Source organism: Cuculus canorus, chromosome 2 (assembly GCF_017976375.1).
Source record: "Cuculus canorus isolate bCucCan1 chromosome 2, bCucCan1.pri, whole genome shotgun sequence".
NCBI classification, from domain to species: Eukaryota; Metazoa; Chordata; class Aves; order Cuculiformes; family Cuculidae; genus Cuculus; species Cuculus canorus.
This window is the reverse complement of record NC_071402.1, coordinates 48,328,188-48,351,495: the sequence shown is the minus strand read 5'-3', so window position 1 is coordinate 48,351,495 and position 23,308 is coordinate 48,328,188. Positions and strand designations below refer to the sequence as shown.

Sequence of the window (23,308 nt, the reverse complement as noted above, 5' to 3'; positions counted from 1 at the left end):
TGCCTCAGCATTAAGCTGGCCTGGCAGACACGGTCCCTGAGTGCCTTCTCTACTCGTTGTGATTGGCAGTAACAGCCAGGAAAAATACAGCAAACCCCACTTGCACGGAACATCCCTTGGTTCACCCTCCAGCCCACTGTGATTGTTCATCCATCAGAGGGGTACAGAGAAAAGAGGTCTTACAGCAAATTCTCATAACCATGCAGCCAGTAAGTAAAATGTGTTATTTCTACAAAGACAGCTTTACTGGTATACTGGGAGCTTCCAATGTGCCTGTGTGTAGCCAGGCTACCAGCGAACATTAAGCATCTAGTCAAAAGATCACTGGGGTAAAGTGGGGTCCAACAAAACAAACCAGCGGAGCATAATATATCTACATGGTATGCAACAATGTCAAGTATTTTAAACTCTTTTATGAAAGTGCACTCCTTTGGTATCTTAGGTACTTCATGACTGGTATGTGTTAAACAAATGCTCAGGTTTTGTTTGTTTTTAATGGAGTTTTTGCATTTATAAAATCATACCAGGCAGATTTCGATACTCAAGAAGTGTATCTGTGTTTGTGATTATTCCCTCCTCTCCACTGCTAAATATGATCATTTGTTCCACTTCATGTTTTATTAATTAAATTAATAATAATTGAGCATTCTTTCAGTATATTTGTAGCCTAAGTGGTTTTTTGCACTAAGTGTCTTGTACACTGCAGCCTCCTCCTCAGCCCTTATCCTCCTGTCCCAGAGGAAATATTTCACTGCAGATCACTACCCTGAAACTCTTCTGTTTTTGCAGATATTTATGGCTCTACGTGTATACTCTTGAACCAATTAAAATGAACAGATATTTTTAGAAGATATTTTAAAGCAGGAAGCTTTTACAAAAAGCCCCAACCCAAACGCAGCTAATTTTGTGTGACTAAGTGCCCTCTAGTGACGAAGTCCAACTCCAAATAACTTTCATAGCCACTTCCAAGCTTTACAAAGTTTTGGCTCTCAATATCTGAAACGTTTGGTTTTGTGGTTTGCCTTTTTTTTTTTTTTTTTAATTTTATGGGAAATGAAGCAGAACAGCCAACCAAACTATGTCAAGGAAAAAAAATAAATAAATCACAGCGTTAGCCTAAAATCAGCCTTACTTCTTTGAAACATGACTCCAAATGCTTCAGTCTTTTCCTTGACAGGTTCTATCAAAGTCAGTGTGGATATTCCTAGAACGTAAGAGTTGCATAGTCAGCTTTAAAGGGTGCCTGCATAGCTTCAACTGCTCAGTTATCTTCTCCAAACATGTAAGTGGAAAACATGCACTTAGGAAAGCCTGGCTTACGAATGACCTCTTCGGAAATAAAAAGCACCTCCAAAGGCGAAAATTCAATTTTTTTTCATCCCTTAAACTTTTTTAATTTATGAAATTAGAGATATCCCAGAAAAGACACCATCGTCTTTACTTTGTACTGCTACTCATTAAGGTGAAAATGAAAGAGTCACAGACTATTCTTAATATAGAAGAAAATAACATATAGATGTATTTATACATGTACACAAACCCTCTCCCCTCCCCCGGCAGACTGTGACTAGATTTGTTTGCTATTTCAAAACTAATCATTGCTCTTCTGTAAATAGGAGTTCTCCCATTTTTTTTCAAATGTTGTCTTTGGCTTTTTTAATGTGGAAAATCTCACAGTGACAACTGTACTTCAGTTTGTAAAACAGCTCTGTGTCGTTTTATAAAAGACCAACAGTGACTAATTTAAGTAATACCATTGTCTACTATGCATTTTTTTAACGTAGCTTTTTAAAGCTACTTCAGTGAAAACATACTTTTTGTCTCCATACTTATAGAACATTAATTATATTTTCCAGTTTTTCTAAAGAAGTAATAACCTCACTGCATTAATTTTGTTTGATGCCCTCACTGTCTTTGCAGATTATAGTCAATGATGTTAGCTAGAAAAACAGTTCACGTGTGTGCTCACAAGTTGCTGTAAAACTGGGGTTTTATTCAAAAGTACTTCTATATTCTTCTGGAACATTAAATTGAAGGCTTAAAATACATCTTTTCAGTAAGCAATTTCTTACAGAAGATAAAGAACAGCTCATAAAACAAAAAAGACACCGCAAATGAGACAAATTGCTCAAATGTAGTCAACATAAACAAGCACTGAAGTAAGTTCAAACCTCCTAAGGAAATTTTGCTTACTAAGTACTAAGATCCTCTAAACTGCAATTCGATCTTTCAGATTACTGCTGAAAAAGCATACGGTTTTATCATTAGTACCTATTCTCAGGTTTTAGCAGAGCACTTACATTGATGTCTATTTGCTTATATTCAAAATTGGCTACTATTGGTAGGAATTGCTACAATAATACCAAAGACTGTAAATGCAGACTATCTATCCAGGCGAAGGAACAAACCACCCTTTAGTATTTTCTCAGTCATGACAGAAAAATCCAGTGCCTTCTTAAGGCTAATAAATGTAGACAAGAAACATGCTACTCTTACACTTTCATGAGACATAAAGCTCTGCAGTTCAGTGTCTTTGGAAATTTCTTCTGAACATATTAAAATGATCTTAGGGCTCTACAGAAACCCTGCTCATAAAACAAAAAAGCTAGGATAGTTAAAATTAATACATCATAAATAAAACATGCATTTCAGTATATATTAAGTGACAGATCTCAGAAACTTCACTGCCATGCACACGTTCACAAAGCAGCAAGAACACACGCAATTCATTAAACCCACTCAAGTGTGCTAGTTCTTCCTGGCATTATTCATAATTGAAACATTTCAATTTTAGTTAACAGAAAAAGCCCCTAATTTAAAAGTAAAACAAGGAAATTAGTTCTGTGTTTCTAGATTACAATCCCATAGTGCCTTCAACTAGCCACACTGAGCCTCAGGGGCTTTAATTAAAAAAAGTTTTTTTTAAAAAAAGCAATGTAGCCCACTCAAACAGGAACCTCTGCAGACACAGATCTCTCAAATGTTTTTTTTCCAGTATGCCATACAAAGCCAGGAAGAAAAACAAAAAATATCTCAACTCATATTTTAGCCATATACTTTGAAAATGTAGTTCCTGCTCTTAAACTGGCATAAAGAGCAGACTCTCTTGCAAATGGGCTTTAGGTCAGGTCCTCACAGAGATAAATCCACTGCTGATAGCAAAAAGTGCAGTAAAAGCCATGTATCCTGCAGGACTTTTTAGTGAGGTTACAGATGACAGGATGGGGGTGACAGTCTTTCCCTCCTTGTTTACCCAGTTTCACCACAAGTTCCTTGCCAAGCAGCTCCACAGCCCCTACATGGTCAGGACACCTCATCTGGGAAGCCTATATGAAAGGAGACAAAGCACCCTAAATGAAAGGGATTGGTTTATTACAATGAAAATTACTGGCTGAGATTTAGATTTTACATCTCAGAGTCAATATTCAGAAGTCAGAGGTGCACACATCACAAGCTCTGACTCTGGTCTACCATTACTCTACATTGCATCTGATTTGATTTTATTCACAGAGCTGAGTGTGGACAAAGTACGTTTCCCTGTTCTTGGTGCATTTTAGTGGCCCACTGGGGCTCCACACTGCTGTACTCTGAGAAATGAAAAAAATCACACCAATCTATAGAAATTCCCATGGGAAACACCGTGCGAGACTAGGTTTTATGTTGTAACGCCCATACGTATTGTCTCACTGTATACATTACAGCACTGCCCAGGGCACGGGCGCTTTGAAGGTGCAGCTGCCTCCGCCTTTCCTAAAACCCTGCCATGTTGCAGTGCCATCCCCAGAGATACCACCAGATTTCCTCCATGCTTTGCCCTCCAAAGAACAAGCATAAAAATATGTATTTTTTTCAAGTTATTCTGAAATCTCATTAGAACATTACTTAAGTGAAACTGGGAGAGCCTTGGCCAAAGGGATCACATTTTTTTGCTTTATTCCTGCATTCTTCCTTCACAATCTACTTTTAGCCACCTGCTGGAGACCAGATAACTGTACTCAGCAAATTTTCTGTCTGGCTCTGTGCAGCCCATTACGGCTGGGCAAACAAGCAACCAAATTATGTTCTGCTTACATAAAATCATGTGAAAGTTATTCCAGTGCAACATCACATGCAGGCGGAGACCATTATTCTGGTCTGCAGCTGATGAATTCCTGAAACACAACTCTACGTTGTTTCTGTTACCTTTTTTCAAGGTCTAAAATTGAAAGAAAAAACCCAGCAAAGTCCTTGTAAAGATATCAATTTTCCTAAAAATCTGGTCTAACTCCTTTATCATTTATTCTCTGTAAATTAATATTTTCATAATTTGTACAGTGAGGCAAAAGAGCTGTACACGCTTTTCTATTTACATGTTGAAGAATTGATTCTACCTGAAAGTGAGGCTGTGCCAACACTTGCTCTCATCAGCCATATGGGACCAGAAAAAACACCACAGTTACCACGTTAAACAATTCCATCTTTTAAGTTTTGGAAAATTAATTATTATTCCTTAATACAGAAATATCAGTAAATCTTTACCAAAATATCTTTCGACTTTTCGTTCACGAGAATAAATAGTTCTGAAAAACAAAACAGCTAAAATAGTTACAATGCCATGCTTAAATAGCTCCAACTACCAATAAAAATATGCTGACAAGCCTACATATGCCCAAGGCCTATGCCTGCATAAATAAATAAAAAAAAAAAGGTGGAAGTCATTCTAGTCATTTAATATTCACACAGTCAAGAACAGAGACAAAAAACCTATATTCTTTACTTTTATTCTGTCTCTCTGTAAAATCATCCTTGTGAATTCAAACAGCAAGCAGTTTACCACTGGAAAGCCTGATAAATATCTAAGTGCCATGACTACAACATACCAGCAAGGGGAGTAGTAGCACTTCTCGAACTTCTGTCTTCAACAATATACATATACTAATAATGTATGGAATATTGATACCAGGCTGTATAGACAGTGGAAGGGACATCTATTCTACAGAATAGTGAGAAATTAAAAAGCAAAAATAAAAATCAGAGTCTTGCAAAGCTGAAGTACACAGAGACAGTCTCAGATAGCCCAATGTGGCACCCAACAAGAAATCCAGGGCAGCAAGATAAAACCTTCTCAAATCTGAGACTTATTTCTAATATATTTGCTCCTTTTAAACAGCAATGACTATATATTTCTATATATATTGCAAGGAGAGACAATTTCTAGCTTCCTTAGAAAATAAAAGTGTGGAACTGCTGGTGCTGGTAGGTAGGAGGGCTGAGGCTTTCTCGAGCCTGGAAAGCAGAAGGTGAAATTTCTAATGCACGTTTTCGTTTATGGATTTCTTAGTTAGGGGCAGGTGACTGAACTGGCACTTCGAGAGTAGAGTATATTTTGTAACAACTGCCAGCAGGTTGGTCTTTTAAATGCCTCTTCACTGCCTCATGCCCACTCTTTCCTTTCAATCCTATACTACTATACCTATAAGGTATAGATACTTCCGAGTAGTGGCATTGCCCAACACAACTACAGCCCAGCCAATGCGGGGTGGTGGAGTTCAGGTCCCAAGCAGGAAAGTGCTGAAAAGAAAAGCTGATGTCAGCACCTGCCTTATCACTGCAGCCAAGGTTCCCACATTTCTACAGCATTGTGAGAGTTTTAGAAAGAAACAAGAACCCCTTTCCCTCCAAAATGCTGCAACTTTATAATAACTGCTACCCAAGCAGGTAACCAAGGCATTTAATCAACTTGTAAATACCCAAGCGGGAAGACATCCTAAGTACTAATCAAAAAATAACTATGCATGAAAAAACTCAGAATAGTGTTTTGCTGTACTTGTGCATAATTTAACTCAAAAAAGTATGAACAGTTATATTTGGATACAGAAGAAAGAGGTCAATGTGATGAGGAGGAAAACATGCTGTCACTTTTACTAGTCTGATGGAGAAATTCTTCACCCAACATAAGAATTTTAGGATGCTGCTTCTCCAATGTGATCCCAGGGGCACAAGCTATTAAGAAGGGGGCATCTAATAAAATAACTGGTTTTCCAGAGCCACGTTTTAAACAAAATAAATTCATCTATGTTACCTTGAGATATACTTACAAACTGCTGTGTGTTTCAGCCATTAGAGGCAGACAGAGACCTGTACCATGTAATCTCAGAATACAGCTGTTAAAATAAAGCAGTAAAAAGTTTTCCTTCCTTCTGATAAGAAGGAATGGCAATATTAAATAAATACACCCCAATGTGTCAGCAATTTCCTAATAATTTCCCAATGTTTCTGAATAATGCTCTAGCTATATTTCCTAATTTTGAGTTTGTAAGTTGATGTTTATGAGTTCAACTACAGGTCTGGCTTGGGCAGTCTCCTGCTTTTCTCGAAGGGCAAAGATTGGTAGCACAGAGTGGCACGCATCCTTGACACACTGCACCTGAGTGATGCGAGGCTACATGACCTAAACAGATTTTTCCTGCACAGTATTTTCAGCTACCTAGACAGAGAGTCTCCCTTGGCTGGGAAACTGTTCAGATAAGCAAGACTGTGTGTGAATTGCCAAGACCAGATGAAGGGATGTGGGGACTGATGCACTCCTGTCAGGTCAGTCTGTGTTCACCTGGACTCTGTTAACTGGGTATCAGCCATGGAAAAGAGTCAGGGGCCTCCTCACATAGCACTCAAATGTAGACTTTCCCCTGCTTTTGTACCTTTCCCTTCATTAGCACCAACATAAAACACAACTACATCTAATCCCTTTACCTAGCAGGAACCCAGCAGAGAAAAACAACCTGGCCTCCAGCCTCAGGACCTACATGACAGAGGAGGAAAGCTCAGCATGAAGTCCCCTCCACCAAGAAGAGCTTTTCCCACTGCATGAGTCCAAGCATCCTAATTCTCTGACACTATCCTGAGAATATCACTCTTTGGGGCACAGCTTGTGGGCCAAATGTAGGAGGAATATGAGAAAATTGATGTCCTAATATCAGGAATAAGTGCCTTTTCCAAGCTTGAAAAGGGTGCAGAGAGCCCAGAATCTAATTTAAGAAACTGTCTTGATGCTAATCTTGATGCCTTATGGAGAAGGACTTGGGGGTGCTGGTTGGTGAGGAGCTTGACACGAGCTGGCAATGTGTACTCGCAGCCCAAAAGGCCAACCGCATTCTGGGCTGCATGAAAAGAAGCATGGCCAGTGGGTCAAGGAAGGTGATTCTCCCCTTCTACTTTGCTCCTGTGAGACCCCAAACTTGGAGTGTTGTGTCCTGTTCTGGAATACATAGGAAGGATACAGAACTGCTGGAATGGGTCCAGAGGAAGGCTACAAAGATGATCAGAGGGCTGGGTTACCTCTATGAGGACAGGCTGAGAGATTTGGGGTTGTTCAGTCTGGAGAAGAGAAGGCTCTGAGGAGACCTTATAACAGCTTTACAGTATCTGAAGGGGGCCTACAAGAAAGCTGGGGAGGGACTGTTTACAAAGGCATGTAGTAACAGGGCAGGGGGGACTGGCTTTAAATTGGAAGTGGGAAGATTTAGATTAGGCATCAGGAAGAAATTTCTTCACGATGACAATGGTGAGACACTGAAACAAATTGCTCAGGGAAGTTGCGGATGCCCCCTCTGTGCAAGTGTTCAGTGCCAGGCTGGAATGGGGAAGAGCCCAGTGGTCTAGTGGGAGGTGTCCCTGACTGTGGCAGGGGCTTTGGAACTACATACTCCTTAAGATCCCTTCCAACCCAAATAATTCTATGATTCTAATGCAAATGGTCCTAGTTTCTTCCAAGCAGACACTAGCACTTGATCTTTAATGGGTACCTTTCAAAAAATATTATTATTAAAGAAATTAAAATATCTTTAGATTTATTTTAAATAAGACAAGTAAATTGCATTAGTATTAGCATCCTCATTTTAAGAAGCAGACTCATTGACAGGTAGCTTTCAATGCACATAGATTGCAAAAATATGAGGATGGCTTTGAAGACTAGTTTCCAAACCTGCCTAGATTACATCTGGGCTGGTAACACTCCTGAAAGTAGTATAATGGGTGTATTTTTCCACTGACAGTGTACAACTTTCCTGATTTTGGAGACTCAAAACATAAATAGTTGATTCTGAAGACCTCTGAGAAATAACCCATTTTGCTTTATTTGAAAAAGGTAATAACAGGATATCTTTTCATGAAACAAGTATGTGTAAATGCAAAGTTGTCTATGCAGGAATGATACACAGCACAACCCCACCTAAAATCTCACCTGCAGTCTTTATAGACTTTGTTCATGATTTGAAATAGATCCCATAATATTTATGTAATCACAAATGGTTCACTTTTCCCCTGAAAGGAAGGCTGCTTTAGGCATTGTGCTACATGATTTTATCTGCACATCAGCAGCCCCATCACAGACACTTCCTTTTGAAAATACCAATTTGTCCCCCTCCGGCCATGGGCCTTGCTGGGTCAGCTCAGCACAGACAAGCTCAAGCAATTCCACACCCCTGGATGGGAAATGCTGGGCATGACTCCAGATCCAATCTGTTAATCCTCCTTTTTGCCCATTTCTATCTTCCCAATTTTCTGTCTCTGTACCACAAACAGGCTCATGGTGACCCAGTTTTCCCTGTGTTATTCTTCTTCTTCCTTATGTAAGTAAGCCTGAAAGCATAATTCAATTCGCAAAAAGAGAACAAATACTCAAACCCATAAAAAAGACAAGACACTGGACAGAAATGCTGTGGGATGAAGCTCTAATATGAAAATGGGCACAGACGCAGCTGGCTTTTTGTCTTTCCATCATCATCATAAGAAAGAACCCTCTCTTTCTGAGCCTCATAGCTCTGGAGTTTGCATACACTTGCCCTATCTTCTTCCTTTCTCTTTAAGGTAGCATAAAAATTTGTCTTTAATCTACCTCTCACCTGCTAGACAAAAATCCAGATTCTGCATGTTCATTTATTTTTAAAAAAATTGTATTATTTTCAAGAATTTTCCTAATTATCAGTTGCCTTGAGAGCTAAAATGCGCTCTTCCTATCCTGGGAAAATTTCTGCGTTTTTTTCAAAAACTTCTCTGCTCTGAATTAGAAAGAAAAACCTAAGATTGATCTTATAACTACCAAAAAAAATTAGCACTTTGCTTAGCTGAAATGTCCAAATAATTTCAAAACATTTTGTCCTTTTTCTTAGGTTGTGGACTCTGAACAAAAGAAATGGTCTTTTTATTCAGAAGATGACAAAATAATAAGGTCAATAAAGTTCTCCAAAGAAACAAATTTAAACAGAAAATTCATTTGAAATGTTCTTTCTCACACAGTTTCACAAATGCACGGGATCAGCATTTCTTTCTGAAGGAGACTATTCTGTTAGAAAGATCCCTGACTTGCTCTAGGGCTCTGTGCTTACTTGTATTTTAGCAACATGAGAATCAAGGCCTGAAAAGATGTTTTTCTACTCTTCTCCTTAGGGTCCATCTGCCTGTGACCTCAGGCTCAAGGCTGGTACAGCACCACTCTGCTACTTTGACTCAGATTTCTGAGGAAACCACAAAGCTGTGAGGCAGGGATGTGAGAAAGCACGCAGGCTGGAGCCCAACAAGATAAGAATGGCAAAATCACAGAGGTACGGTTACTGAGCTGGGAATGGATGATGCTACAGGATTCAAAATAAAAACACTGGCATTAAAGGTATAAAGCACTTAGAGGGACACAAGAAAAATACAGCATCTTACCTGCTTCTTTTTGTTCTCTAATTTCCTCAACTAATGAATATTTAAAAAGAAAACACACAAAATAGAAAACCAAACTGACTGCAGTGAAAGCTCAATTATAATCTAAAGTATTAGTGCAGCTGTATAATTTTAACTCATTTCCCACTGCTGAAGCAGATATTCACTATATTTAAATGTATAAAACAGCATTTAGTATTACCCTCAAATAATCTTTTGGTATTATACTTAATTTTTTAGCTTCATGCTTCTATGTATCAAGGGTATAATTTTACCTGATTATTCTCATTTTACTGCATTATTTATCCTATATCCTCATTTCATAGCTTGGAAAAAATTACGGTAAATCTGTACATCTAGTAGCTTCCCGATAAAACACATTTTCCAGTATTATTTTTAAGCACTCCCGATACAGTATGGCTAGGGGCATAAAGTGACAGATGCTATGGAATCACCAAACATATGAAGATTACTGCACTAATTCTATAAGAAGTGTTATACCTATCTGCATGGGCTTGTTAGTAATTGCAGTACCACCTAAGTGGTTAGAGGAAATGAGCTACTGCAGAAATAAGTGATCAGCAGAGGATGGTGATACTGATATTAGAAAAGGCAGACTGTATACCATATACAGAGTCATCTACAATAAAGACATGCATTACTTCATATGCATTAATTGATTCTCCCCCTGTATAAGACAAGTGACCTGCTCTTGACTAAGCATACATGTCACTTATTTATGTCTTCCCTTCTCTGAATAAACTCTTTTTTTTGCTTTGGGAAAACCTGCTAGTCACCACATAAACCTAGCATTTCCAAACCTGGTTTTAATGTAAAGGAAGATGGGGCAGGACAGGTAAAAGGGTCCATTTGATTGATGTACTGAAACATACAAGTTAGTTGGGAGAGAACAGTTTGTGGGGCTGAATGGGAGAAGCTATTTCTGGCCAGGGCTTTGCAGCATACTCTTCAAGGAAGGAGATAATTCAAGGATGTCCAGGGAAGGCACCTTCCAAATGACCAAAAGCAGATCAGGTGAAAAGTGTACACCAGAGCCATGACACTCATCAGAGCTGTGGCCCTACACTGGGCTTGGCTCTGCACTAACATAAAAACATATTCTATTTGCTCTCATAGTTTTAGTTCAAGAAATAACCAGTTCCTTTTACTTAAGTCTGAACTGAGAGGACATTTTCCAAAGCACTGTCAAGAAAACAGGTAGTTCACAAGGACCACTACCATTTATATGACACAACTCCAGCTGATCTCAAATTGCATCTCATTCATAAACTTCTCTAGCCCTAAAGAGAGAAAGAACCAGCCTCTGCATTAATGTATACTTTAGTTTCTTTAGAAAAAAAAACTTCAGCTTTTTTTCTAAAAAACCAGCATGAACAGCATCATAGACAACACACTGCAGTACCAAATTTCTAAGAGATGGTTGCCATTTCCTCCTGAATTCAAAGTGGTGCAAGGGTTAGATGTAGAGCAGGACAACATCTCTGCCAGTGATACGACAGTGGATGATAATTGGCTTAATATCCATGAAAAATAAAGCAAAATGTTCATGCTAATTCACTGGATTAGACACCAAGATGTCTACATTACAAAGTCATTGAACAACTGCTTCTAACGGTGCCAATGTAGGCTATCACAAAACAAATAATTTGCTTCACAATTGGAATTGTAAGAGTGTACAGTACTTCCAGATATACTTTGAATACAAAACAGCTGTCACAGTCTGCCAGTTTAGTTTCCTTGTGGCATTACAGTCATGCATAACCTATATGGAATTCACAACTTTTAATATTCCAATTGTATTTTCTTCATCTTTCTAAACTGAAGCTACACACAAAAGTAAAGCTATATTTTCACCTGATTAATTTCATAATAGTTTGTGTTAAGTCTGCTCCAACTCAATCTAAAAAGTGTGGAGGAAAACAGTTTTGTTTTTCTTTTAGCTTAGATTTAGATTTAAGACAACCAGCAGCAGCAGTGTGAAACATATAATAGGGCTTAATTACATCTCACACAGGCTTAATTACCAGAAGTGACAGAAAGAATCTGCAATGCTTCATCACGACAGAAAAGTTATTAACCATGTTTCCTAAACTTTTAGTACAGAAGTGCTATTAATTGCTTACTGCCTGCATACAGGATTCATATTTGCTATTCAGGCTGATATACATATCAGAACTGCCACATGAAACAGATAGCAAAATTAGTTTGATGAATTTTGTAATAATAAACCTTCCTCAAGATGCTTAGGGAATTGAAAGCCTGCATTTACCAATTCAGATTTCTGCAGCAAGTGGCTTCCCCGTTTTTCTTGTTAAATTCAGGACAGAATATTGCTATTGTCATGTCCTTTGATACTCTTGTTTAATTCCCATTGCATAGATCAGATATTCTATATACCAGCTTAAATAAGACAGTCACTTTGGAACAAGTTGAAATACATAATTTCATCTACAGAGGAAACTCTAAACAAGGTGGTTTCTGGGTATGGAAACTGAGGAGAAATAAAAAATGTTTCCATGGTATCTTGAATGACAATCTAAAGAAAACTTTTATTGCTAACTGCAGTTTTCCATTATTTCACGACACATCAGTTGCAGTTGTACATGTTTATAAGTGCATGTGATAACCTTTCATTACAACACAGAAGTGACAGACTTAGTGGAAAAAGCCAGTACTGCATTGATTATTGAATCATTGACAGATTCACACAGGCTTTTATCTAGACCATGTGTAACCCATTTTCACCTTATGCTATGCATTGTTATTTATAAGGGAATTATTAGCTATTGCCTAATAATATGTACGAGACACAAACAAGTTCCATAAAAATCGAAATAATTATTTCAACATTGGTGGCAATCTGTCAAAAAAAAAACCCCAATTTTCCATCAATGCTGATTTTAACAAGAAAAGCACGTTTCACTGAAAATAACCTGGCAAAATAATTCAGAGCAGGCCTAATCCATTCCTGTTTGTTTTGATGGCATTTAGTATGAGATCACTTTGTAGACGTTCTGCTATAATAGTGTTAAACACTTCGAGCAACAGCACCCGAGAACTGGTTATTCAGCCTAAACTATTTCCTGGTCATTCTTCATAACACAGCTGAACATTTTGCTGTGCTGCAGAGAACACGTATGAAATACTAACTATGTGCTGACATTTTCAGTTTCATTCCATGTCTTCAAGAAATAAAGTGTCAACACCAGGGGAAGACCACCAAATATCTGGCTCTGCTACAGGATGTCAGACCCAGTGGCATCAGACTTGATATGGAGAACAGGACTGTTTGGGGCAGGGAGACAGGGTGGGTGTTGCTCTTGATATATAGAACACTGTTGGCCAGCTAAACGGAGGTTAGACCTGTAGACAAAGACTACAAAGAGACAAAAGCTATTCATACCATCTTGCCTCACTCAGCACATTTTATTGCTTTTTTCCCCAATGTAGCACGAGATCGCTCAAGCAGAAAAGCTTTAAGTAATTTCTTTAGGAAGCTGTTTAATAACTTGTGACACATCCCTGACAGAAAACTGAACTCTCTTTAATACAAGGCTTCCTGGAACTCAGCTGAACACAGCTGCTACTCCTCAGTCACCTGGTCATTTAATCCACTATTCAGTACACCCTTCTATGGCTAACAGCGTTAGTAGCAAGGTCAGTCCCTCCTCTTGAAACAAACAGACAAGTGTTTTTTAGCTTCCTTACTTCTAAGGTCTCCACATTTCTAATAAATACTTGATTTAGTCCTCTGCCCAGGGCTAATTCCAGTAGGTGATAATATTCTACTTGTCTGCCTCATTGGCATTTTTGACAAGGGGGGGGTGGGGAAATCAACAGAATGCTGAAAAAATGCTGTAATGAAGACATTAAAGAATAAAAACTCGGGCTTAAATCCTGACTCCTGCAGACCCTCATTAGTATAATTCACCCTGTCTCAATTCATCATTATTCATTACTACTCATTATTTACAGTCCTTCAACTCCTCTACAGTGTGTATGACCATGTGTCCACCCAAGCCAACACATATTAGTTATTCGTGTATGCTTTGGTGAGATGGTATCAAAAGGTTTACTAAAATGCATGTATTATATCACTTGCCTTTCATCTGCTTATTTTGTAATCTTATCAGAAAGGTAAAAAAGCAATCTGGCTAGAATTTATCCTTTCTAAGCCTATTTGTCTTATTGCTTACTGTTCCATTATTAAAGCTCAGGAAAATAATCTTCTTTACTCCACCTCTCTATGCATATATCATTTGCCTGCTTTTTATGGTTCTAATTTCACTACCTCTTCCAGTTAGTCACAAAACACTCTCAAAAATAGATCCTGCCACGGGAAAAGAAATGTCTGCACAATGAGGATAAGGTTTGTGGAAAGAAGCCCAGAAAGAGAAGCCAAGTTGTAGCAAATTTTGTTCCTAAATCTGTCTCTTCTGACCTTAATAAATTGCATGTTCTAAAACTCAGTTCTGCAGGAAGACACACAAATCAACCAGTCAGAGCGCTTCAGCACTCCCTTAACTTTAACCACACGAAAAATCCCTCGATTTCAGGATCTACTCAAGTGTCACAAGATAAGCACAAGCTCCACAGAAGGAAAAAATCAACTACAGTAAATCACAAGTCTCATCACAAGCTCTGAGCACCTATCTCCTGCAGATGGAGGAAGCAAGAATACAAAGCATGCATGATTCTGCCACTGAGGAGCTCTGAGGTCCATGTCTGGCTCTGCACATGCCTGTTCTTCTCATGCCTTTTTCTGTTATGCCTCTTGATGAGCATTCATTCACGTTTCTTGTTCTTTGTTATTTGTTGTTAGGTTCTTAAGCTTAGTTTCTGCAGTTCCCTGGTAGGGCTTTTTTATGAGCTCCCTGTTATATTTTCCCCTTCTTATTAAGTTAACATGCACAAAATCCCCCTGTGCACCTGCAAATAGTAGAAATGGTTTGAGATGTTATCCTCTACAGTGCAGATCAAGTCACCAAAAAAGGCCAAAAGTAAAGGAATTGGGAACCTCACTCTACTTTAAATATGCATGCCAACTTTCTCCACAGAACATTTACTCAACTAAATAGGGCTAATAGTTAAGAACTGTAGGTTTTACATAATTTTGCAGGTCTCACCAGATTTTAAGACTTCCTAAGTACAGCCAGAGTATTTTTTGTTAATTATGTTTTCGTAGAGTCAAAATAAATCTTCATAGCAAAAAAAAATAAGCTGAGACTCGATCCCACCCCCCTCAAAAAAATCCAAACAAAACACCCCTAGTAAACTCCCCAAACCCAGCCCAATAGTCTAGGACAACACCTACCTACCACTGCCATGCTACAGTAATATGATGCCACTTCTCAAATGGCCAAAGGGAAAAAAAAGAAAATAAATTGTTGTAAGCTGAAAAGGAAACAATATCTGCCAATTGAGTCTCCCATGAAAAAATACCTTCACTTCTTGGTAGTGGAAGAATGATGTTGTGATAGACCAGTTAAGAGAATCTCTGATCATGAGCAAATGATTGGAAGTGTTCAGCAAAAGAAATGAATGAAAACAGGTGGAGAGGAAAAAGGAGAAAGAAGTCTGAAGACCTGAAGACAAAAGAGATCTGACTCAAGATGATACAAAAATCATGGTATTAAAAATACTTGCGATTGTAACTGATCTAGAAAATAATACATTTATATAAAAGGGAATACAGTGCAGGAGCAGTTGAAATCAAGGAATAATAAAGCAAATGCTGATTAGCAAGCAGTGAGAGAAGAGAAACAGCAGAGTTCAGCCTGAATTGGCTGCAGAAGCAATTTGAACCACAGTATTAACCTTCTATTATCCCCCCCCCTTCTTTTCCTTTTATTAAATAAAAAAATTCTGCTTACTCCAAGGAAAAAGAAACAAACACTCAACATTTCAGATATCTGTGAAACTGAAAACTCTGCAAGGTCATCCATGAACACTGTGGATATGCTAAACAGGATTCAGTAAACAAAATGGATTTGCTCAGACTTCTGTGAATGTCATTGACCTCCACAACCACGAAAATGTTAAGATTAATGATTGTTACACCATCAAATAGATCCAGTGGCCCCTCAAACAGATATAAAGAAATGAGCAGCTCTAATTCTGTCCCCTGCTACTTAAGACACATGAAGTGTGAGGTCAATACCTGGTTAGTGCAATACTTTCTCAACAGCAGAGGGACCTTAAGGGCATTTTGCACCACAGCGGTTGTCCATTGAAACACAGAGACACCTGTTTCAGTGATGGAAGTGCAGAGCACTTTCGTGCTAGTCAAAGAGATTCATGCTAATGTGTTTTGGCAGCTGAGGTTGAGGGCAGAGAGATACAAAGCACACATGAACACACTCTTGAGAGTGCAAAAAAATCCCACTCCTCACCCTTTTCAGTTTTGCAAGAAAAAAGATCCACAACTATGATTCACACAAAAAGGCAGAAAGGATGCAGCTTCACACATCAGCGATGCAAAATTCAGTTAAGATTCAGAGCAGTTTCAAAAAGAGGCTCCTATGAGGCGTCTCAGTTGAGTTAGAAAAGAGATGGAGACATTCCAGGTCACACATGGCTTCTGAAAATTTAGAATAGGTAATGTGTAATAAACATGTGATTGCTCTTTCATTAGTAATTACTCTGGGGGGCATAAAACTTCATCAAAGTCTTTTTCATTGCCAATTAATGCAGCCACCTATTCAAATACAGCAGGTTGCGGAGAATGGCCCAGAAAGATTTTCATATCTGGCTTTAGTCAACATGAAGCCTTATATAGGTTTTTTAAACATCAGTCATTTTTAATTTCAGAACTGTTTTGCTTGCATAGGTGTACTATATTTCAAAGCTCCATTATACAACAAAATATTACACATTTGCAAAATTGTAGTGCACAGCTGTTTTGTTACTTGTACTCTATCTTAAAGTTGACTACTTGGAAAATGAAGTTTCCCTGAAAATAATCACTTCTGATCTCATTTATGTTTACAGAGCCCTCTACGAAAGACTCTCTTCTTTGAGAGTCTTGAAACTGTGATTTATTAGCAAACTGAATATTGCCTTGAAACTGCAGTCCAGAAAGAAATAGGGACTTCAGTTTCATTCTTCTCTTGTTTGATGGTTTTCAACCAAAAACCTACAAATTTATTTAAGGGCAGAAGACCCCAACAAACACAGCTGACTCAAACTAGGTCAGTAAAGCTGGGAAACAGCTGCACAGATATCTTGTACTGATTAGAAGTTGTAATTCTTAGAAAATAATTACCTGAGATACAAGTCAAACTAGTTCTGTGAACAGTCTTTGCTAAAAGCTCTTTTAAAGAAGTAAAAGCATGAAAAGTTGTTTGCATAACCATTTAGTTAGGATAGATTACAGGCAGAGACTAAAGAGAGTTCATTCAGCAATACCAGAGAAATAAAGGCAACATCTTAGGTAATTTAGTGGCACAATTTACAGTGATACAAAAAAGAAGAGACTCAGACTTCAAGAACAAGGATAGTATCTGTTTCATAATCAGGAACTCTTCTCTCTTTACTAGCAGTAGCATTAGAGATCATGTTAGGGAAACCCTTAAAAAATGACTGGTTTGGTGTTTGTTTAAATGAAGAAACCAAAACTAATGACATGCCTGTATGTCTGTGTCACGACCACACGGTCAGCCCACATTCTCAGGTACACAAACTGAATACTTGGCAACAAAATTAATGTCTGCCATGCAACAGGTAGCTATCAGTGATGATAAAAGGATCAATGGTTTCCAATTCCATATTCAAGAAGGCACAAGAAGTAATGCTAGGAAGAATTTAACAGCATTTTGTCCCATCATTTAGGGCTCTGATGTAAATGGACAGTTATCAGCTACAAGCTTGATGGTGATGAACCAAAGGCAAACAGAGCTACGCTTCCATGATGGTCCTGTCAAGCTTCCTGCTGCCCACTCCAGCCGTGATGGCTGAGGAGCTGCAGAGCCACTAAGTGACAGGTTCACAAGGGGGTGAGAGGTACCAACTAAGTGGTACAGGGGACAGTACTGCTGTTGGTCTCAGACAAGTCCCAAATCGATTCAAGAGAAAACTGAAAGGTAAAAGAGGCAACATCAGTTAACGGAGGAAGGAGCATAAGATAAGGCCATAGCCAGTTGTGGAGGTAGAAATCTTACAGAAAGCATTTTCCAGGAGAGGATACCACCAGGTCTAATAGCAGCCAAATACTGGGGCCTTACATGTTGTAGGAGGGCATGTCAGCTACTGAGGGGCAACAATCTGATGTGTGAGGCAGAGATCTCCTGCCACACCTCTGAAACACTCTAACACACCTATCCCAATACCTTTGCACAATAACTGGAGGTGGCAGCTGTTACAGCAAAACCCAGTTAACTTTACTTTGAAAAGAGTTAGGACTTAAATAGAACTACCTGCTAATTCAGAAGAACAATCACATTTTGACAGTAGGCTACAAAATATGAACAAAAAAGGAAATTTCCTACTAAAGGCAGGAAATCTCCCCCTCTCTGTTTCAGCAATAAAACCTGGAATACCACCAGGCACTGAAGAGTTAAACTGTGTAAAGGAGAAACAAGTGAAGACCGAAATTGTTGCTGGTGGATGTTAGCCCATGAAAATGCATAAAGACAGTTACAAGGAGCACTATCACCAGTTAACCTTGCACAGTATTTCTCCTACAACTTCCATAATATACTGAAAGGTTCACTTTGTCATCAACCAGCAAATACAAATACATACCATCCGATGAACTGGGAAAAAACCCATCTCTACTGATTTCACACAAAAGATAGTGAATAATCAGTATAATTAGGTAATTTGAAAATTGAAAAAAAAAAAAAAAAGGCAGGTTCTGCAGGTTTTGAAGCGCAGGACAGAAATCTGTGCTTCTGCATTTTAATAGGTTATTTGTTCTCTAAAGGCATTTATGCCAGTCCATGGGATTGTCTGAGGATAACTAGATCTTCTACATTCAGCACACAAATGTATTACTTCATTTTATTCCTACACAAACAGCAATTTCCCACTATTACAAAATGAGCATACAATGAATCCCATATTCACCCTACTCCCACGGTGCCTCTTCTTTATACAGAATGAATAGAAAATAAGAAAGAATTAAGCCTGTGTGGCCACCTCATTCTAACACCTTATGAATGCTTGAAAAGTAAATATCTCCAATCTTGTATAAATATGTAAAATTCAAAAATACATATACAGAGAAAATTCTGATTCCTTTTATATAATTACATATACACAAAAAGTTTTAAGGAAAAGGAAAATAATACAGTGTCCCTTAAAGCAGAATGACCATAGCAACTTCCCCTGCTTTTCTCTGCTAGAAAACTTTAATTATAAACTTTATGTCATATCCAATATTTTGTATATTCTTCAAGTACAGCACTCAGACCATTTCAGGCATAAAAACACTGATATTGTAGTATAAAGCCATTAACTGTATATTAAATTATACTATGTTTCATTGATACTACATTTCATTTTATCTGTCATGGCCCAGTAATTACTACTGATTGTTTCTGATCTCTCACATACGAAAAAGCATGGCTGGTAAATTAGCGATGATAACCAATAATGGGAAGCAAGGGCATTTATACTTTTTCTTAGTACCTCATTTAATTGTTATTATAAAATCCATTATGCTCTGTATTTTACTCCATAAGGCAGATCCAATCCATTAAAAATAACTTGTATTTTCTCTCCTTTTTTTAACAAAGATCACAAGATATTATCACATTATCTTTTCTCTCTCACTGCACTGCCAGGCTCTGGCCAACCAATTCTGAATCTGCTTTCACTTTCAGACATTTATCTGCATACAGTTAGGTGAAAGGTATTATTAATCATACCCTGTTGCTAGGCTACCTGGAGATGTTCATTTAAGCTTAATGTTTCTCTTTGTTAAAAAGTGCCATGAGGAACACATAGATTTGAGACAGGAAAACTACTTTGCAGAAGCTGCTTAAAAAAAAAAATAAATTAAGACTCTTGTAACAGAATATGCTATAACAAGAAAAATATTTTTTAAAAACCCAGCATAATCTACGGTTTGCATAGTACCTTCATTTGTAATGTGGACCTTTTGAGTAACTGAGATGCACAATAAGAATTAAAATTGAGGTCCAACATTCAGCCTCAGAGCTGCTGGAAGAGCATTAAAGACATTACAATGTCTTTACTAGAAATAGTTCAGCAGTGAAAGCATTATCAAATATTCAATGAAAGAAACAGAAAAATATTTACTACATATAATTTGAAGAAAAATACCATATATGTTTAAATAAATTAGCATACTGTTTATTGGTATAAGCTTATGCAAAGACTTACACATAAAAACATACTCATTCTATGCCTCTACTATAAACAAGATGATAGAATGTGTTTGTGAAATGACTAAGTAAAACAGCTTGATAACATCCCACCAGGCATAGCCTGATCCACATTTACCCACTGAGTGGTACTGTGTAAATACTCTAGCCCCTTATTCCTGCAGACACCCTAATTACAGGTCTACTTCATCTAGGAAGAGTTACCAATGACTTGAAATGGGTTGAAGTTACATTTTACAAAGTTCTGTGTAAGAGGAAGTCAAACAGCACAAGAGTGGGATGTGACTTAAATAGCTTTTTTTTTTACCTAGTATCAGCTGAAATGGAAGACATGAAACAAAATCCTGGCACAGACAAGACTATGTATATTTTCACTCCAAGATAGCAGGATGAGGGGTCTTGCTCCCTCATTTAAAATATCTGCAAAAGGCCTTGTCCATATCATAGCCTGGGTCACATTAGCAAACTGAAGCAAGATACATCACATTGGTTCGCTTCCACTCAACCCCAGCTTGTCTACACAGAAATAAAGGCAAATTCACCTACACCATGAAGATGTTGTACATAGCTGAAATACTCCACTCTTACTGAGCATATTGGCTTAGAAAAAAGGAACTATTGAATGACTTTCCAAGAATTTTGAAGTAGTGACACCCACTGTAATTAAAGCGGATGAGAATAAATCCTGTCTCTGCAGGAGCCCTTTCCATCACTGAAGACAGAAACAAAATCAGCTTTGAGAATATCAATATTTGAGATAGTCATCTGGAAATTTGGGTTGTAGCCCTTAAAAACATGTAAGCAGCAGCACATACTCAGATCTGTGGGCACTCATAACATCCTAATCCATGTGTTCTGCTGAAAAGCAAAAATTATGAATCTCTGCATAGACCTACAAATATTTTCTGTTTCTCTGGAAAGTAGGCATTTGCCTGTGAATCTTTGCCCTGATAGCAAACATAGCACTTCCAGAAAGTGACATTAAGCAGTGCTACAGTTTTCAGTACAGATTCCTGGCTTGTATATTGGTATTAATTTCATCAAGGGGCACACACGTTGGTGCAAACAGTACCATCAACACTAGAACGAAAGCAGTTTTCACCCTTCACATAATTAAGAAACAAAAGATGACCTTCAGAGAACAACACTAGACCCTTTTCGTTTTCCACTCCTGCTATATAATGTTATGGTGCCTTGCATATAACTCTTCTCTTCTTGATTCTTCATGTGAAAAAGTGAACACAGAATACTTACAGAAGACATTACTGCAGTGCAATCATGTCTCTTCAAAAAAAGGCACAAAAATGTTTATAGTATCAGAGAGTGATTTTTCCAGTTTCTTTTTAAAAAGGTAATTATTACCCATTAACTTTCAATTCTAATCTAACCCTGTAGCCACAGAGAAATCTGCATTCAGCTTTTTCGGCAGGACTAAGCATTGGATACTTAAAAGCCCAAGATTTTTAAAAAGTGAGTGTCATTTTGGGGTTCAGAAGTGTCCATCAGTGAGGTTAAAACATAAGTACAGCTTGTTTCTACGAATATTCGATTCCATTTTTTCTTAATGGAAGGGGACAAGAAACCATTGCTGTCCAAAATGAAACTAAAAGACTGCAGGCATGTTTTCAGCACCAATTCTAGACAAAGATTCCTAATTAGAGTCATGTTTTCCTTTGAGAAGTCTGCCATGAAGCCAAACAGGCAATGCTGGAGACTAAGCTAGTGCTGGTAATGTCATCAGGAGACTTTTTTAATTGCTTAATCAAGGACAAATTACTTCATGCTTTTAGGAGCAGGAAATCTGAGGGCAAAAGTTAACTGAGAACTCCCCATAATAGAAGCTTTCTTCCACCTGTGTTTGGAGAGGTCCAAAATATGACTACAGCTAGTCTTACAGAATAAGCAGACCCACAGTGAATAAAGCTAGGATGAAAGCGTCCTGAACATGAGAGCATAAGCCCTCTAGTCTAAGAGGAAGAGAGCTTTAGAAACCTTGGCCAGTTCACAAGCACTCAAATTCAGCGTTTAAAGTTTGACTCTAAGTGTCTTGTTTCCAGCACCTCATCTAGAGTCTTAGGCTATGTTTAGCAATTAACGTTCAAGAGGTATTCACATCATTCCATGATCAAATTCTCAGACGCAAAGAGCATGAAAAACACAGAAAGAAATCATAGAATCATAAAATCCCTAGGTTGGAAGAGACTTTTGAGATCATCAAGTCCAACCGTACCTGTCCACTACTAAATCAAAAACCACTTCTCTACAACCTCCTTCCAGGTAGCTGTAGACAGTGATAAGGTCTTCCCTCAGCCTCCTCTTCTCCAGGCTAAACAACCCCAGTTCCCTCAGCTGCTCGTCATAAGACTTGTTCCCCAACCCCTTCACCAGCTTCGTCACTCTTCTATGGACACGCTCCAGGACCTCAATGTCTTGTAGTGAGAGGTCCAAAACAAAACACAGTATTTGAGGTGCAGTCTCACCAGTGCTGAGTACAGGAGAATCATTTCCCTGCTCCTGATGACCATGCTGTTTCTGATACAAGCCAAAATGCTATTGGCCTTCTTGGCCACCTGGGAACACTGTTGGCTCATGTTCAGTCATCTGTCAACCAATACCCCCAGGTCCTTCTCTGCTCAGCAGCTTTCCAGCCACTCTTCTCCAAGCAAGTGCAGGACTCTGCACCTGGCCTTGTTAAACCTCATCCCACTGGCCTCAGCCCATCGATCCAGCCTGTTAAGATCCCTTTGCAGAGTCTCCCGACCCTCTAGCAGATTGACGCTTCCTCTCAGCTTGCTGTCACCTGCAACCTTACTAAGGGTACATTTAAGCCCCTTGTCCAGGTTATTGATAAAGATATTGAACAGAACTGGACCCAGCACTGAGCCATGGGGACCACCACTTGTTACCGGCTCCCAGCTGGATTTAGCTTCATTTACCAGGACTCTTCGGGCCTGGCCATCCAGCCAGTTTTCTACGCCGGAGAGGGTGTGCCTGTCCAGGCCAGTGGAAGTCAGTTTCTCAAGTCGAATACTGTGAGAAACAGTGTCAATGGCGTTCTACTTTGGACACTGGCATTAAAAAATATTGAGTGAAAACGCGATATTTGCACAAAGCCATGACTGGCAGCCTGACACACTGAGGAACTGCTTCATTTTCACACTGCAGAAGTGGCCAGAAGAACAGAATCCAAGTCAGTTTAGAGGAGACCAAATGAGGTCCCGTTAGGTTTTTAAGGAAAGGATAAAGAGAAT

At 38.5% G+C, this 23,308-nt stretch overlaps 2 protein-coding genes and 1 long non-coding RNA gene across 12 annotated transcripts in view; 1 reads left to right on the top strand and 2 right to left on the bottom strand.

Annotated features, from left to right (window-relative positions):
* CHST9 (carbohydrate sulfotransferase 9) overlaps positions 1-23,308 on the bottom strand; it is a 93,016-nt gene that overhangs the window by 37,091 nt on the left and 32,617 nt on the right. The window lies entirely within an intron of this gene.
* AQP4 (aquaporin 4) overlaps positions 1-23,308 on the bottom strand; it is a 112,735-nt gene that overhangs the window by 64,531 nt on the left and 24,896 nt on the right. The window lies entirely within an intron of this gene.
* LOC128851180 (uncharacterized) lies at positions 63-15,507 on the top strand. 2 transcript variants are annotated; one of them, XR_008448457.1, is made up of 3 exons: positions 63-209; positions 9,427-9,581; positions 14,265-15,507. It is a non-coding gene; the product is annotated as an uncharacterized LOC128851180 (long non-coding RNA). The 2 variants fall into 2 exon arrangements; XR_008448458.1 differs by having other exon boundaries at positions 9,427-9,646.